This window comes from Hyalella azteca, unplaced genomic scaffold (assembly GCF_000764305.2).
Source record: "Hyalella azteca isolate HAZT.00-mixed unplaced genomic scaffold, Hazt_2.0.2 contig10098, whole genome shotgun sequence".
Classification (NCBI taxonomy): Eukaryota; Metazoa; Arthropoda; class Malacostraca; order Amphipoda; family Hyalellidae; genus Hyalella; species Hyalella azteca.
In genome coordinates, this window is record NW_025940147.1 from 819,100 (window position 1) to 838,979 (window position 19,880).

General features: G+C 39.8%; 1 long non-coding RNA gene across 1 annotated transcript in view; it reads right to left on the bottom strand.

The window, feature by feature from the left end:
- Window positions 1-19,880, bottom strand: part of LOC125178481 — a 138,867-nt gene that overhangs the window by 104,194 nt on the left and 14,793 nt on the right. The window lies entirely within an intron of this gene.

Below are 19,880 nucleotides of genomic sequence, written 5' to 3' on the forward strand. Positions count from 1 at the left end.
AAAAGAAGCGAATTAACGAACAATAATAATTAAGGAATTGCTGAAAAAAGCCGAAAACAAAGGACATTTTGACGATACACTCAAAACAAACCCTAAAGCTGATTAAATAATTCGCATCAGAATCAAATAACACAAACCTAATCTGTAAGGCATTGATCATATGTGAGCATAAATTGGGGTGCTTCAGAGTGACATGACGAGTGAAGCTCCCAGTCGAGTCGAGCGAGGAATGGAGGAGGCGCCAAGATAAACTGGATGGATGGTGGAAAGAGCGAGAGCAAGCAAGGGAATTCAGAAGGAAGTGGAGCGAAAATGAGCGAGCTAGTGAGGGGATGAGGGAGTTCAATGGCCATGGATCACACAATAGAGCGAGCGAGAGAGACAGATCGAGTGAGAGGAATTGAAGGTAAAAGAGAAAATGAAGCAAGAAAAGGAAGTGAACAGAGCACGGATAGTGAGGGAGCAGATAGAGCGAAGAGGCAAGATAGAGCATGGGAAAGAGAATGAAGTGAAAGATGGAGCAAGAGGAGCAATATTTTAATGCACGTGACTAATTAAGAAGAAAAGAAGTGCAGTGAGAAGAAAAAATAAGGGAATTATGATGAGTAACGAAACGTGAAGGTGTGAGCGAAGAGAAGTGCGAAGAGAGCGTAAATGTGAGTGCGGAAAATAGTGTGAAAAAAATGAAGTGAGGGAGAGCGGTAGTATGCAGGGGAGGTAGGGCGGGAGGGACGGAGTGTGGAGGATGAAATCAGTAAAGGATAAAATACACGTAAAAAAAAGATAGCAACGAGTAGTGAAAGGAAGAGAGGGAATATAGAGAAGAGGGCTCAATAGGAAAAAGATTGATGAGAGGATAATGTGAGAAAAGAAGACAGAGAGACAGAAATGGCAAGCAGAGAAACAAAAACTGTTACGCAAAGACGAGAAATAGCGTCTCGAGGGTGACAGGTAACGTGGATGAAAGAGTGCGGGTGGGTGAAAGAAAATAACAAAGTACGAGATGAGCAATGTGCGAGAGAAAAATATTCATGCGAGAGTCAAGGGAGTTGAAATAAAGCACAAGAGAGTAAGAAAGAGAGAGATAAAGTGACCGAGGGACAGAGAGATATTTGAGCAAGGGATGTATAGAGAGGAGAGAGTGAGGGGAGGATAGAAAGAGTAAGGGAATGAAGGGCCCCCCCAAGATTGGCAGTCGCAGGGATGATGGATCTACAAGCCCTGAACAACGGAGATAAAATAGCGGACAGCTCCTCGATAAATGATGAGAATGACGCGAGCGGCGGAACGGTCGCCGCCACAGCGATACAAATTCCATCAATGAAATTACCGCCGCTGCGATCCATGCGACGCGCTGGCAAAGCTGCACTCTCGTGAACAAACAAACTTAAGTGCAATGAAACAAGGAGTTAAAGCGTGATAATATGAAGAAGCTAAAGTGTGGCAATACAAAGGAGCTAAAGTGTGGTGATACAAAAGAGCTAAAGTGTGATAATATATAGGAGCTTAAGTGTGGTAATACACTATGATGATGCACAAATGATGGTTGAATTCATCATGAAGAAAATCTTATGCTTAGCAGAACTGGTTCAATTACACATTTGATGCGAAATAATTAAGTTACAATGGCCACATCATAATTATAATGCATCATTTCTATAACATAATACAATATCAACAAAACTTTAATTGGAAAATTGGCAATAGTTAGCCAAAGAAAAACAAGAAATTCATTAAATGCGAAATGAGATTATGATAACTGTTTTTGAAAAAAAAACACGGGGAGTAGCCAATTATTGCAGCAGACCTCCTTAGGGAAATCACACAGCGGTGAGAAGAGCGATTGTAGCTATGGTAGAAACACGGCCGGCAAAGCTCGTCTGATCCTCCCTGATACGGCGGTGCGCGGCGCTGCTCAATACACAAATTGCCAGACTGCGCTCGCTTGCAGCCAACGGATCACGCGTGTCTGGCCGTAGGGTACGCACACAGTGAAAACAGGTTTGCCCGCGCGGGCAACCTGCCATAACCTGCCACAAGAATGAACATAGGATAATAATGTGAGTATTCACAGTGAAAACCTGTACGAACAGGCTTCTGTATTCTATGGTTTCAGGCGCCAGCCTGAGCAGGTAACCAGCACGCTGGCAACCTGCTTTCACTGTGAGCGTACCCGTAGACATGCAACTGCGATGACGTCATCTGAAACTACTAGCTGCGATGCTGGTGCGCATGTGGCCCACATTGTTCGTACGAATCGTAACGATGAACTTGGCTAATAATGCATGGTTTTCCGGTTTTTAGTAGTCGATCAATCTAAAAGTAACAATCCATGTGAATAAGAAGCTAGCGCATCATGCGATACGTGAAATGGCAAAGGTAAGCCTTTTTCATTGAAGAACTTTGTTAATTGCAGCAAGGGACAAACTAAAACTATATTGATACGTGAAGTATGATTGCAAAACCATTTTTTCAGCATTGAACTCCAGAGGTGTCACAAAGTATACATTTAGGAGCATGGCCCAATAATGGCGGTGACGATCCAATAAAAGAAGATAACCTCTAAACTTCCGAAGCGTGACGTTTCGATAAAAAAAGAGTAAGGTTTTGCACGAAAGAGAAGCTTTCAAAATTCTCCTGGGCCCATACTTTCAAAAAAAGTTAAGAGATCGTAAGTTCATCAGCCAATCATTGACAGCCGTTCAAGCAAAATCCACCAATCATAGACAAGAAAATAGGGCGTAAGTACTTACGTTCACTTAGCGAATTTGGAAATTATGGCCCCAGATCTGTAAATGGATCATGGAGTTCGATCGTCTCATGTACTTTCTGCGCATTTTTATTGAGATAAAAGTAAATCACCATATATTTATGAGTATTTAATTATAATAATGTTGGATTTCATTATCTACTATTCTAACAACGTTAAAAGCATTAACGTTGCCACCTAAAAAATTTATCTATGCCATGGAAGCTCAAAGTACAGAGTGAATTTTTTCTCATTCAACATGTACGCTGATCGAAAATCAATGCATATATCACAGTTATAATCTACTCATAATTGGAAACATGATACAAATAACCGGTTGATATTCAAGTGACAAATACAAATACATGAAACTGGAAAGAAGAGGGAACAAATTTTTATTTGTCAATGGTGTATAAAAATTTGAACCAACACCAGGTAAGCCGACGATGTGGCCCATCACGGAAGTCCATCATTCTGATTAAACCGTAAAAATTTACCGAGAGCACACATTTTAATTTATTTTTATCAACCTTTTCTACTAACATTCCCTTGATTAAGTACAAACGCAACTAAAACTCTCTCACTCTAAAACTCATTTTATGTAACGAGTAAAATTTTTCATTGGAACCCATTAGATTCAATGGCAGGGACGAGAGACATCACGTGCTGAGCTCAGATATTTCAGGGCGGCACTGAAATTCACTTGCGCCAACTTGTGAGCTGACTCCGGACGCGGCCTGAATTTAATACTTTTGCAAGCATAAACGAAAGCTTTTTACGAGCCAAGTCCACGAGAAGAATGGCCGCTCCACCCTAGGCAGCGAGGGTGGTAAACTCAACTATTTATTGAACGTCCTAAATTCGACGGAAAACTTTATTAATAGTCAAAAACGTATTTTGAAAACAAACGTAGTCGTACAAAAACTGAGTTGAATTTTGAATGAAGGGTTCACACTTAGTGTAGGAATTAATTTTGTGTAATTTATTTGATGGTAAAAGGCACTTATAAATGAGGGGAAAATATGGAAGAAAAAGTAGTTTCGACCAACATTTTTGAGATTGATTCCTCAACCAAATTGTATTTTTCTTACTGAATATAGATACATATCTCAGATAAATACGTTTAATTAATTTAATCTGAAAAAATTCCCCAGTCATGATCATAAAAAATTTCAGAGCTTTTAGATACTGCCTTTCTACAGCTCTTGCTCGAAAAGAACAACGATAGCATAAAGCATGAAAAACAGTGCTTGGAGATCAGAAAAAAGCCCGGCCTAAGCTCGGAACGTAATGGTGTACGAGCGATGAGAATAGTGGCGGCAGCGCCATGTATCTCAAGTAAGGTTTGCTGTGGCCGCTGTGGTCATTTCAATCTTCCGCCAGACGCGAGTTTTGGGGCAGTTATTCCCTTGGGAGTTCATTGCTCGCCAACTTTCGAGCACTAAACAACGGATGCTTGGCCCCTCGCAATGCTGCTATATACTTTAGGAAAACCTTGGCCATTCATGGCCGGTCATTGAACAGACGGTAGTAAAATAGAGATGGTCAAATAATGAGTGAGACATATAGGCTTCAAATCAAAATCTTTAAGTTAGTATAGCACGAATAGATTCTAAGTCAAAAATTAGAATAATGAAGATAAACTAAGTACCTTACAAAAATAATTAACTCATGTTTACAGTTGGGATTATGTTTCAACTCAATTATCCGGGCTAACGGGAGTAAAATGAATTAAATTGGACTAAAATTTACAGATTGAATTGCACCATGGCCGTTTAGGGCTCTCCCATTACGAGGAAAGCAGGTGAACCATACAGTCCTACTGACAATAGCTTAGCCAATCAATAAAAACAAAAAACTGTTTAAGAAATTATCATTGAATTTCTGACACAGCTGGTGAACGACACAACCATAGTGACAATAACTTAATTGGCCACTCAATAAAATCACAAATCTATTTAATAAAACAGCATTGAATTTCTCGACGCAACCTCTGAGCAAATGTCATTCGGGGCAAATGGCTCCCGTATTGGGTTGAGGTCGAATAATTCCTGGGATGTTCTTCGGAAATGATCGCAGCGGCGCGGCGTCCGGCTCCGGAACCGTAAATGGGACGAGCCAGGCTCGCGTCGGGGGGCGTGGCGGCACCGGCAACCTCCTAGCATGCAGGAAATTGACCAGAATCTGGGATATCTATATATATACAACCTTATGGATGTATTAGGTGTTCGTAAATATTGCCTGAATATTTGGTAACTTCACATCTAGTTATCAGGACACATACCATGTCGTGATGGTTAATTAATGGACGTAATGGTCAGTAACATATTTACCGTGAAGGCATTGGCAATGACCATCAACGCTTTCCTGCCATGTAACGTAAGAAGAACTTGTCAGTTCCCAGACTTCTTTAAGGAAATCAATGCAATAGTTACAACTCAAATCCACTGGTAAATAGTGGTTGGTGTGTAGTAAAGTTGAAAAATTATAAATATTTGATGTATGAATGATCCTAACATCCTTTTAACGATTACCTTGAGAAATGTGAGGTACAATAAATTTCAAGCACCACTCATTAGGAACCGTAATGATGGAAGTTTATCACTTAATCATACGGTTATTCAACTTGAATGCTTAGGTTAATCACACGTCCATGGTTCCCTCAACCAGGAAGCTATGAAGGCTTTCGCTCGCATGCATACAGACAGAATGCTGGTCGTGGGTAGCGGCAACGGGAGAGGATACAATCTATATTCAGCGGGCCATAAATGGGTCGTTAGCGAGGTGCAGCAAGTACGGATAATGCTGCGCTGATGTTGCCAGCACGATTATAGGGCAAGATACAATGAAGGCAACACAGCTGCCCAATTGACCTCCCGAGACTGGTTACGGGTGGGCGGATGGCGGGTTATTAGAGAGATAATTGTGGATATTGCAGCACCCCAAAGTAACCCAGCTGCAATAGGTAATAATCGATTTACCACTCATAGAAAAAGTCAGAAATAAAGGGTGCTATAGTTAGATTTATGTCTTGTGACTAGTCTTAGGACTCATCGATCGACGTCGTGAGAAAATGCACTCAAAACTTCTTGCCTGGTATGAAGTTACTCCTGCTAGACACTAGCTTTTCTTTGTCTGAAGATTTCTGGAACACATAGTGAGATATAGATAATTTTTGGTTGTACTAGTCGAGTAAATTTTGAAGTTTCTATCGAGTTATTTTCTTTCTATCGAGTTATTTCAAGTTATCACAAATTTATAGTAACCCAAAATGTACTTTTCTTCAATCACGAAACTCTAAACTGGAACATCCCATGAAAATGTTTTCCCCCATGGACGAGAGATGGTCCCTAGAGAGTGAGAGAAGCCTAACCCAAGACATGAAGGCTCGCTGAATCATGCGCCCATCAGGAGGCCATTCATCAAGCATAAATTGCAGTAGGCCGGCCAAGTTACGCCTTCCAGCCGCTAAATCTCCGCCGCAACAAAGTGTGCCTATCGCAACACGCGAAATATAAATAAATCTCCATGGCAACTGAGCTTCTTGCTTCATCTAAACGGAAACGGCCTGGAGACTCGATGGTATGGCCATGCGAGCTCCTCCATCTATTGTTGAGTCATGGCACTGCTCTGTCGCGTGCCTGCAGTAAAAGTCGCATAAAATGTTCCTCATAAGTCTTACCCAAAAACCACTCATCATAACGCCACACCAACGATAAAAGTGTGAGCATCTAAAATGTGTCAGAAATAAATGGGAAGAAGTTATCGATCCTGAAATCTTTCATTCACGGCGACTCTGGTCAGCGCATATAAATCAAATGCCGATATACGTCCTAAAATGCGTGCTCCATCGCAAAGAATTTTAAGCTTCACGTTCGGGTACAATAAATGCTAAAACAGCGTGTGACAATCACAAAAATTATGCAACATCTGTGGTGCGACGAGCAGCGGCACGGCGGCATCATTTGCTACACGCAAAGAGCAATATTGACATTATACCGAGGATCGCTCAGAGATAATTGTGTTACTAAAACGTGACGCAAGTCTAGATGCGGCAGTCAGGAATGCGATCGCTAATTTCATAAGCTAAATTGAACTTTTACGTAATTGAATGAACGGTGGTGACATGAACGGCTACTCTCGTGCTATGAGAAGCCCAACATAATATTCGTCTCTCAAAACGTATTGTGACTATTAAATTTTCTAATGCAACAAGAGATTTTAAACGTAATTAAAGTTAATATATAAATAGATAGAGTATACAATAAATGATGAATAGTCCATTGCCAGATCCACGCGTGAATGTTCTTTTGGTTATCCGTGTTATTTCATAATAAAAATTAGAGAAAATCAAGATCCATTAATACACTTTAATATCAATATACAGCTTTTCTGAAAAAAATTTCGTTACTCTTCACACTTTTGTAGATATTGCGCCGTCGAATCGAAATTTGAAACTCGTTTGTGTTGTTGTAGTCCAAATAATACGAGAACTACAAGCTCGTAGCGCTTTTAAAGCGGGTTTCTTTGTTCACCATTTAGGCGGTATCAGCTGGAACATGTATAAAAATGTATGCAATGCATGCATGCACATGGGCAAAGCCAGAGCACGATGAGACCAGGCAAGTTGTCGGTTGGTATCGAGTGAACTCATCCTATCGCATTGCGCAGAACACAGCACCGCCTCTTTCCAACGCTATTGTTACAGAGACAATACACGACTGAGGTGACACGCTGCACGACTGGAGTGACACGCGCGGTACACGACTGGAGTGATGCGGTACGCGGTACACGACTGGAGTGACAAGGTACGCGGTACACGACTGGAGTGACAAGGTGCGCGGTACACGACTGGAGTGACAAGGTACGCGGTACACGACTGGAGTGACAAGGTGCGCGGTACACGACTGGAGTGACAAGGTGCGCGGTACANCTGTCTCTTATACACATCTAGATGTGTATAAGAGACAGGTACACGACTGGAGTGACAAGGTGCGCGGTACACGACTGGAGTGACAAGGTGCGCGGTACACGACAAGATCAGCCAAGCAATCGTGGCCAAGGTTAAGCGCGCTATTTGGTCCACACGCCATTCGACGTTTCTTGTGAGGGTGCAGAAAACAATAAAGTTTTAAACTTGGTAAAGTTTTAAAACTATCGAATGATGTTAATAAAGCCCCCCTGAAAATTTCAGTGTAACTTCCATGTAAAAAAATAATACTTATACTTGTCTACTGCCTTCGAACAAAGCTCAATAACAAAGGTATAAATCCTTGTCACGTGTGGGATGTCCGTTTCATAATCCATTGTTATTTAGTCGCTTCGAGCCTTCAGCAAGATAATACTTCTTGTCATAACATGCGTCAGGAGAGTGCATGATGAAGCAGGACCCCAGCAAGAGGTGAAGCAACGAAAGCTGAGGTGAAGCAACGAAAGCTGAGGTGAAGCAACGAAAGCTGAGGTGAAGCAACGAAAGCAGTTCGCACGCTCGAGCTGAGGGAGGGCGGCAACCAGAATAGCAACACTGAGACAAGAACCAAAGATACCGCCGCCGTATTGCAGTAAAACGTGCTGGCTCCTAACTACTTCAGGCACGTTCATCCTGCTTACCTGCTCGCTGCACGTGAATAGTATTTGTTATTTAGAACGTCCGTAAATATTTTTTCAAGCTAAATCGTCACGAATGAACAATGGATTGCCACGCATTAACGTTGCGATCGACACGATCGCAATGTTTTGGATAAATGGTTCGGATGGAAGGAACAAATCAAGAAATTATAGATGAGCCAAACACAACACATATAGACCTACGTGATCTTTTGTACAGTTCAGTCTTCGCAAAGTAAGCATTGACCGAGTGGCAAAGCAGATTTGCATGCAAAATACGAAAATTTGGCAAGTCAAATATTGAGTTTAATCTTTTGATCCGCGATACCAGTTCATCATGAGCTTTTTCAGAGGTGCCAACCAAAAAGTCCATGAATGCATTTCGCGACGATGGTTCCGATACTAGGAAGCAAGAGTTAGATAACACGAATTTTGGAACCAGACCTCTGTTTAAACTTTTTTAACTCAAACCATCGAGTCCAAAATTTCTAGAAAGAGTAAGGAGTAAGAAAAGTTCAAAATTAGAGAAGATAAGTTAAAAATTTTAAATGTAAATTAGTATATAAAAGAAAGAACTCTGCTGCACATTGATATTGATTCTTAAATATTCTGAAGCTGTATGAATGAATTGGAGAGACCATTACTGTACGAGCTTCACGACTTTTGAATTACGCGCGAAAATTAAAATTTTGCCAATCGCCTAAATGAAACGAACAGCGCATAACAACATTTTCTCAGCTACGTTTACAATGGTTCCACGAGGACTGGCAGGGGCGCGGACTAAACAAGACATTTTTATAAAGCTCCACTTCTGCATTCACGGCAGAATTTATTTACAGACCATCTAGGTTCAATTAGCGATGAGCATGTGGAAGGTTAAAGTTATGTCGAGCATGACGCCGGCAAAACAGAAAACCAAGGCATATCAAGTCCATTAATGCTTTCTGTCGACTGATGGACACTCTAAAGAGAGCTCTACATGCTAATTTGGGAAAAATCTCCTTTCACTACTTTCACATTGAACTGAATAAATTAATAAATTTCGTTACTGGAATCACAGATTTCCGTTGTCACAGAAAAGCCGACTGGAAGCCGCTTTTAAAAGCGCGGACATTTTTAATACGGACCCGTGGTGGGACATGAGCTCAGAGTAAAAGCGCCGCTACATACAGGGGTTTGACAAACAAGGGACTCGCCTTACATTTTGAGATCATAATCAGTGACCATGTTATAAACACTGTAAACTTGTTTTTTTCATTGTTTATAGTTCCTATTCTATTTATTATTGGCTCCAATTGATATTATGCTTTTACCGATATTTATGGTTTGTGAAGTTTGACATAAAAATGGCAAACCTCTCCTACATTCAAAGAGTCCAAATTGTTGGTGCTGGAACGGCAGGTGCTAGGGTGACAGAAAGTTCACGAATGCTTGAAGTTTCAAGAGGTACTGCCTCAGAAGTAATGACAAATGAAAAGCTCATGGAAGATTGGAAAAATGTCATCAGCAAAGCACGGGTATGGCCGAAAGTTGAAGTTGTCAGGGAGAGGCCGTCAGTCAATTAATAAACTTGTTATGGGAAATCGAAAAATTACGGCTTTTAAAATTACAACAAACGTCAATGAACACCAAACAAAACACAGCTTTCAAAAAACTGATCATCGGGAGCTGCAAAAATTTGAGTTCTATGGAATAGCTGCAATAAGAAAAACTCTGGTCTCAACTATAAATGCTTCAAACAATTAGAGTTGAGTAAAAACTTCCTGAATTGGTCCCTCAATACCTCGAGCAGTTGAGACATGTAATTTTTCAGACGAATTATCGTTTACCTCATTTCCGACCTCTGCCCGAGTCTATACATTTGCAGATGGTGCACTGAAGAATGGGTTATAATTCATTTGGAAACAATTCACAATTTGTATGAATCAATACCTCGGAGAATTGAGGCTGTACTTGCCGCATAAGAAGAACTATACCATACTAAAATATATACCCCATGGCTGGCAGTATGCGTCCGAGTCAAAATGTGCGCTCGACTTTCTGAAGAAAAGTCTACGTTCACAGGCCATCTCCGTATCTGACGAAAGTCTACGTTCTCTCACATATCAGCTCCGAGACCAACTCTATCAGAGGAGGTCGAATGCCTGGCCAGGGTAGTAATTTTATTCAGGTATTTCCTTATTTTGTCCATCCCCTGTATGCAGCCTTCTCTTGTCAGGTCAATTAACATCCAATTAGTCGAAATACCATTTCAACATCCGTCTCATTTGAAAGGACTTGCAACAATGCAACATGCTTATTTCAAAGGAGCGATTGTTACACCATACGTTTACGCGAACCTCTTGCACTGGTATATTCATCGTGATTTATTTTTCAACTAAATCCCAACTTTCCAGCATCCCACCAGAACAAGCCAAAACGGAGTTCGAAATCTCAACACTCGTAGCTATCGCTCACAGGATCAGAAATCTGACACGGCTTTTTCCTGGCCCCAACATAGCCCCTCCAGCGCGTGCGGGTGGAGGGAACATTTACAATGTTGGACCCGTAATGAACGCTCGACGTTGGGACCCGCAAGGTGATGACCGGAGCGTTGATCACGCATCAAAAGCTGAGCACACAAGAGTGTTTTCCACGGCAGCGAATGCGTGTAAAGAAATACTCAATTATGGACGGGATAAAAGACTGCCAGCAAAGCAAAAGAGGGATTACCAGAGTGCATCAAAAGCGTGCCGAAAGAGAAGCGCCTTCACCTGAATAATAAACCAGCAACTCGAGACGCGGATGCTCTATGGCACATGCAGCAACAACGCAGTGTGATCCTCACCTGATATTCGAGGACTGCGAGGTGATATTGAGTTTGCAGATTATTAACGAGGATATAAGATCAAACTAAAATGGAAAAACATAATTTTACATTTAAATTATTTTCTGCGATTATTTATATTAAGTTCAGTTGAATATGGACAGTATAGTAATCATGCATTTCAGTATTAATATAAGAAAAGGTGCAAATAAAAATAAACCTACAAAAGGCTTAACGATTGATGAGGTTGGGTTCGGATAAAAAGAAATCTTATGCCATTAAATTGTTCGATTTTCTTTAATTTGAGAGTTCTCAAACTTCCAGGTTGATGAGGCATATACTAGCATCGCTCACATATATTGTATTAGACCGTTAAGCAAAATATCAGCGGTCGCCAAAAACATTTAGAGTAAAAGCATGAAAGGCTTCCCCCTCCGATAGGCGGTATGGAAAGTAATAAATTTCACACACGGAACTTTCCCTGAGGAAATAAATGACGCTTAGCCCGCCATGGCTAGCGTAGAGCACCAATTTTATGGCTCGTGATTGGCGTATAAAACAAGCACGATCGCCGACGTTCGTTCAATTAGAATTCATGAAGTGCGGTGAACACCATCACGAGCGATGATTCTAAATAAAATTGATGCCATTAATTCGAGTGCTCGCTGTGGGGCAGAGCTGATATTCACCGAGGAAGTAGTAGGTTAGCGCTCGTTAATTGTGGGCTCGGCAATGCGAGGCAGGATCGATGCTCACTCGATTAACACGCAGCCGGCAGCTCTCGTCCACGGTAGTGGCTGGGAGTATTCGTAGCGCAATATGGCGGGCGAATGAAAATATATTCTAACAAAATATATTTAGATCCTATACATTGATTAGTTATCTATTGAAAATCAACAAACATCTTGTATTATAGTTACATGTACGGCATCATTCAAGCTCACTTTTATTACTGCGAATTATTCAGACAAACGTGCTCGAATAATAAGGTTTTCTCATTAATTGTATTTCACCACACCATGAAAATGTACACAAAGTGACTTATTTTAGGGCCAATTCATACCTAAAGCCGGGTTGGTTTCATCGTCACTTCTCACCGTCCATGAGTAAATTGCTCAACATTGGATTTGCACCTTGGGCAGATGCGGAAATAAAAGCCGATAAATATTATGAGGGTGTACATGGAAATTATCAAAGATCAGAGAGAAAATTTAAAATATCTTTTGGTATATGTGGCACAGCACGAATTTGCTTCAACAAAAAATAGCTTGCCAAGGACAGCGCACACTTAACACATTTTCCGCACCCTACAAACTATCACTTATTAATTTGAGGGAGCCTGGTGGATCCAATACACCATTCTCAGCAAGTATAAACATTTCATCCTTAGTATACTATAAATTTATACAGCATATTCTCTTTAACAATATTTCTGCGTAAAACAGACAAGACGATCTCATATTCATGGAACAGCAAACACGGCCGCGGCAGCCGTACAATTTGCAGGAGTCAAAATTAGCGTCGAGGGAAAACTTGAAGTGACAAGCCGTGCTTCACTGGACCGGCCCTAGGAAGGGTCCGGGCCCATTGAGCCCTCTTAGTAATGGGGCCCTCGGCTGCATGGGGCCGACCCACGCAACTGTTTAATTGCTCTCCAAGACGTGCACTCTGCGCTAGGCAGGATGTATTGTGCGCACAGGATATAACAGAGTAACTCGGGAAATTAAATGAACATGAATAGAGAGGGTGATGATGATCATAATAGCTGATAATGATGATATCTCACTGGCAAAAACTTTACGATGTGAGTAAACTTGAAGCGAATAATTAACAATGAATAAAAACAGAACTTAATAGCAACATATTAGACGTTGAATATATTGGTAAGCAACACAATGAGAAAAGTAGGACAAATGCAAAGCGTACACGCCACCACAACGTATTGGTGAATGCGAAAAATCGTTGAGTATTCCACATACAAAAACGCCTAACTGCACATTTATATCAACTGAAATTGATTCCAAACGAGTTTCCATGGATATAGCAAACATTTACGCAATAACCACACAGTTGCCAAACATCTCGTTCACTTGAATTTCAAAGTGAGGCAAAAATTGCTGGAATTAGAAGAATTCTGACAAGTATATGAACTTGTTCGTCACTGGTCAGAAGGCTAATCAAGATTTACGAAACAAATTATTTTTAGCTGAATATTTTCGCACTAACACCAGTTGCATTAGGCTAACACACTAAGTAAGAACTTCATCTTTCTTCCCTTGATGAATGTTAGAAATGTTGTGATGACATTGGGGGAAATCGAAGCACTGAACTGTAATGAATAGCAAAGATCTGGCAACATTCTAGCGGTACTCAAAGTTGAAACAAGCCTCAATTTTAATGAGAGCTCAGCAGCAGTCCCAACAAGGCGTTATTAACTAACGAAAATAAGGCTTAAAAAATTTCGTTGTTGTAAGCACTAAGCTGATCAAACTGTCTGAAGATGGCCATCCAATAAGATTAGCATCAATAGCTTAAAATAAATAATTAAGTCGTGCAGATTTCAGAATTTGTATTTCCGCTCCAAAAAAGAAATTCATAAAAACAAAAAATTCAAAAAACAAATTTTTCCAAAACTTTAACCAGAAAAGAAGCCGTCATGTAGCGTATAAATATATTTTTCGTCATATTATGAAAGTACTACTAAACATTTAAGTTTTTTTTTCAAAGATAACGTTTGAATTCTAAGCAACTTGCAACACGCGATTCAGCTTTCAGTTCCACTCGTATTCTACGATTGCCAAGTTGAAATAATAACTCGTCAAGCCGAGCCGGTAGGATACGCTCAGGAATTTATTCAGTGCCAGAGAAAAACACGGACATTATTAAGCTAATCTTATCGCTAGGAAAGCTCAGCGAGTTCGCAGACTGGAAATGTCCCATTGCGTTAATCGTCTTTAGGAGAAAATAGATTTGCCTAAGCTGCGAATAAAAGATGAAGCTATACATAATCGGATTACCTCCTCTCCCACGATTTGTACGAGATGGAAGACAATAATTGGATATCGTCAGCAGGATTAAAGAGAGACGTGAAATGACTTGGTAAGAGCACCTGCTCTGCAGATGCCGACGGCACGCTAGCTTTCTTGATGTGAAACCAGGAAACATTATCAGAGTACTACGTAAAATTGACAGAATTGTGTTATTCAGAGGGGGGGAATTTGAAAAAAAAATGGATCAGAGATACATAAGAGAATCGAGAAAGATATTAAAAATAAAGATATTACAATGACATCTAGCATCTGTTAAACAGTATACCTATGTAACGACCGAGAAATGGGTTATATATCTACACCCCTGTAAAAAAAATATTGTCCTAAACAGAAGTAGAACTGAATCGTACTGTAGTACAAAATGTTCTATCTACATAGGTCATAACACAGCCCGATATTCCAAGAAATGCAAATTCAATGACCAATTAATAATTTTACCTATAAAAACTAATTATCAGTATATAAAAATACATACAATGAGAAGACTTGAATTAAAAATATTTATAGATTTTTGCATGAGGAAACCAATTTAAATCGACAAGTACCATTTTCCCTACTATATTAGGATTTCTGAGTTTTCTAAAAATACCTCTGATCATTAAGATATAAGGCACTAGTTTTTCAATGTGAGCTCGTCTAACTGCAGCGACAGCAGATTTCGAGCTGGTTTCTTTTGTTTATTCTAAACCAAATATTAGTTTCAGAAAAACGTTGGTAAGTTAGTATAAAATAAAATAAAATATCAACGGTATGAACCTCAATTGAGACGTTCCTTTGTTCTACCTCCTAGCATTTGCAACATTATTTTAGCAGGAATACTCGTCATGAATATGACGTTGAGCGAATCGTTCGTCGAGGACTGTCATTAATGCATTTCGTGACAACATAAGCCACTGCCTGTGAGACCGCCCGATTTCCCGCATCCAGTTTCCGGCATTTAAGAGATTTTCCGTGCACTCAAGGAGCGTCCGCCTCGGCCACCCCTTCCGACCAGAAGCTTATAAATAATTGATGCCTGGCGACGCAGGATGAGGAAAACAGGAACGAGTGCACTTCAATCCTAGCAATGAGTTGGTGGCAGAAACTACAAAGAGCTTGAATTGTAAACGCACATCGGATCATCAAAATAAACAACGATGGCAACACAAGCAACTCGTAGCATCGATAATAATGCAAAATTGAATTCAGTCGACTGGAAAGATGCTTTCTTATTGATGATGCTACCCAAGAAAATTGAAGCATGGCACAGATCACTCTCGTCGATTATTTTTTAACCGCCACTCGCATATTTGCCTGAATAGGCGTGATCTAACTCTACTATATCAATGCTATTACATATCACATGTTATTGATCAAATATTGATCGTAAGAGAGAACGATCTTGTGATCTTGAGAGAATCGGAACAAGATCACAAACGATCTTGTTCCGGCATGACTCAAATCGCACAGATTTCAACACATTCTTACAAAATCAACAGATTACATCTTGATACAGCGAGCATAGCGAGTATGAAGGTTTAATCAACGTCATTCAAACTTAACTTGGAAATTCAGACTATGTTTAACAAAACTAAATACTTTCAGCATACGTTAAGGTAATTTAATTAAAGCCGTAGGCAGTGCAGCTTCGGGAAGAGGGGAGGCCTACAAACAAAATTAGCGGACAAGCGGGCGGAAGGAAGTTTTTCACGCGATTACCAAGAGCCGCACCAAAGTGCCGGCTTTACAATGTGGATTTCTTAAGAGCGTTAACAAATTGCTAACATGTTTACCGACGAAGGAAAAGTGCCGAGATCTTGCTACAAAGAAAACAATTAGAAAAATAGTTGGGATGTTGAAGCAAAAACGCACCTAGAACGATCGAATGGTCCTCGAGTGGTAGAACCTGCGCTATGCAGTGTTATTTTAGCGCAACAATAAGTGTTATTTTAGCGGAACAATAACACCGCGTGCATACACGCAACTCCTATAAAAAGTGTTGAAATTGCTTAATCGAATTGTGTGAAGAGCGAGAGAGTTGATAGTGAGGGCTAGAATAAATCAAACCATTAAGAGTGTATGTAGAGCTAGTGTACCAAAACAAGCTTAAATAAAGTGTTAATTCTCAATTTTTATTAATGGCCGTCGATTAGAAACAATGTCTTGAATTAATTCAATAGTTCAAAAAATTCAAGACTAATGTTTAGTTGAGCAAATATAATGTACAATTCATTTCCATTTCCAAAAAAGCAAAAAAATGGGGAAAAATGGTAAAAATATATTTAGTAACAGGATTGCATTTTCTACAACTTTTACACGACTTGTACCGATACATAACATTAGTGTATAACAATTTTTTCCTTTGAGCTCAACTAAGAATACGTGTAATAAAGCTATTTTTCGGACAGTATTTAAAACATATGTTCTTAATACGCTCTTAAGGATCACGTTTACATGGCACAGCATCAAAAATGACAGCAGAAATAATTAAAAAAAAACTTTGAGAGGATAGAGGCAAGCAGGTTCTATCTGAGCGGTTCTGTGAGGCAGCGGAGGAGAAGTACCGGGGCCAGAACTTACAAGTTGTGCTGCAATAAAGAAGGGAAGTTCTTAGTTGGAGCCAAATAATAGAGCGTCCAGAACTGACCACCCGGGCCGACCAGAGATCTACGAGCTACGGCATCTGCCAAATGGACGCCATGAACATAAAAACTTTGATCGAAACGAACTGAATTTCAGGGAACCGTCATACATTGTGAGAAAATCTTCTCTTGGCACATGGTGCTGAAGAGCTCGAAGAGAGGGATAATACTTTAGGAATATTGAGATACGGGCGGATCGAAATGAGTAGGTATCATTTCTTTACTTAAGTAGAGAGGTGAATGTAACTGCATGTGAAGAAAACTGAAAATATTTGCACGTTCAGGTTCCATAATTGTTTTATCCCCACAGAGTTATCACAAAATAACTCAAGACGAATAATTACTACTATGAACATTGGTGCCAAACTTAGAAAGCAAAATCATCTATTAGAAGGAAAATTTTTGATTACAAAAGACAGAAAATGCAAATTTTTCAACCAGTAAACATTTAAAAATTCTGGCCGCTTCAATATACCATTTACTAGGAATGCCAACAGTAGCACGCCAAAGAGCGTCAACAATGGCATAAATTCGAGATTTTCCAGCGAAGGCATCCACTGTTACGCGAGTGAGAGATAGATGGCAATATAAAGCGCAGGCTACCGATGTTGACCAATCAACTGTTGGTTCTTGGGACAGATTTGCTGAGTTCCGCGCCATTGGCCAGGACGTTCACACGCGATTGCATATCAAAAAGCTATGGTCAAGATGTAAATCTGAGGGAAAAGCTGCAGCAGCAGGAGCGGGACTGCCACCAAACTTGGAGGTTTTTACGCTGCGCTGAGCACGTTTGCCGGCGCAAGAAGTTTATTCGCGGTCGTTTGTACGGCAAGCGGCGCGCATCGCGGAGACGCGCTCTAGCGAGAGCACCGGCGATGGATGCGAAGACGCAGCTTCACTGAAGGAAGTAGGAATTATTGAAGAGCCTCCTGAGGGTGCGGGAGTGCTAGTGATGAAGACTGGTCGGTTCAATATCGGCAAGCTTCATACGAGACCAATGAACTAGAATAACGAGAACAAAGGAATTTTCGACAGAACACATTACGTAAGCGATAAAAAATTATAATTAAATTAGAAGTACTTTTGAAAAATACATTTTATCCGTGAAAATTAAGGAGTATCCAAAAAGATAATAATAATAATAATAAGCGAAAAAAAAATTATAATCAATTTCATGCTGTAGTTGCGAGTGAGAGAAAAACCCTGGTAGGTATCTGAAATTTCTCACCACGAAGACAGGAAAAGATTCAATGATATTTCTAATCTGAAGATCTACAAATATTGAGATAAGCTCCTTAACGACCGAGTATCTCGTTTTAATCTGTTGGTAGTCAGCCTCGTTTTATGCTGTGGTATTCTAATTAATTCCAAGCAATTGATTTTCATTCGAAATTATGATCAGGAACTTAATCTGCATTGTATACAAGGTATACAATTGACAAAGCAGATGTTCACATCAAGGTCATGATGAGTGCCGAGCTGATGATAAGAGCACTAGAAGCTCCTACGAGGATTTCTTTTAACTTGTGACTCTATTCGATAGTCTCATTAATTACTTCGAGATGCATCCTCATTGTGCTATGTATGCATGACATTATTCTCTTCGCCACATTTGGCGGTGCTGTGCTTCCATAAAAGCTGCTCATAAAATACGAGATGAACTTTTGTCGAAGGATAAAAGAAAATCTCTGCAAAAGGATATTGATCAGCAAACATTGTAATGCGTTAAATCGCTTACAAGCACGTTAGCATGCTTTTATATGCTTGATTGAAACGTCATCAAAGCGGCATGTAGTATAAAATACTACCCGTAAATATTTCGTCGCCGTAAATACATGCAAGGGGGCTGCTCGGTCGCGTGCAATTTCCGAGCCGTGATATTACCCGAGCCTAAAAATATATACTTAGGAGAATAGCAAGGCATTTCAAAAATGGGAGTGAAGCATTGGCTCCATAAAAATGATCGAATATAATATACGAGACGGACGCAATTTATTTTTTGTCATATTTATAAGCGATAGTCAAATCAGATTTCAATGCAATTTTCATGTTTAAAATGGTTTAAACAGGCTTTGCTTCATTTACTATACATTCAATTCATTCTAATTAAACAGGATTCGGGATACCGGCATTAAAAAATACAGAGTTTATTGATCCCGAGCAAAGTCGGGCTAACCTTCAAGTTTACTATAATCTACATCTTGTTTTTTTTCCAGTGATTTCACCACTCGATCAGGAATTGTCATCAATTTTGTCAAGAGAGACAAACAGAATTTTACTTCTGTCGACAGAATTTTGCAAAACTTGACAGTGCAATTGTGAGTCGGTGTAAAACTTGAGGTAGATTGAATAATTCAACATAGGTTTTTTATTTTGTAAATTCAAATTATACACCGAGGGAATTATAATTCCATTCAAATTTAAAAGCGGCTTTTTGAAAAAGCATGAATTTCTATGAGGTTATAAATAAGCAATTCCTTGATTAACACTAATCTCTTCGGAGTTTCATCAGGATTGTTGAAGGAATTAGATGAAGGAATTCTCAAATATAATGCGTTGTCAGGAGCAAACATTTATGATGATTTAAATTTTACTCATGGGAGAAATGTACCATGCCATTTATAAATGAAATTAATAAAGTAAATAATGAAATAAATATAAATGAAATAATGTAGTTTGCATAAATAAATACACAAATATAATATAATAAAAAGACTTAGTTTCTAGGTTGTACATTGTGACAAATTACGGAGGACGGTAAAATCGTCTCAAATAATCTATTCAGATCTTCATCTCTACGTGTAGCTGGAAAGCGATCCTTGGTCATTGTGCAGAGTGCATGCGTTCAAATATTCATGGACTTGACACGATCGGATGTTTGTAACGAAGAAAAGGATTATTTGCAAACGTCTCCGAGGGCTGGTAACCCACATCTGCTTACAAACGAGTTTTTGAATGAGCTCCGATAAAGGCTTGAGACAAACAGGCGCCGTATACCGTCAACAATCAAACGCTGATTACATTTCTAATTTTGTCCTCAATGCAAT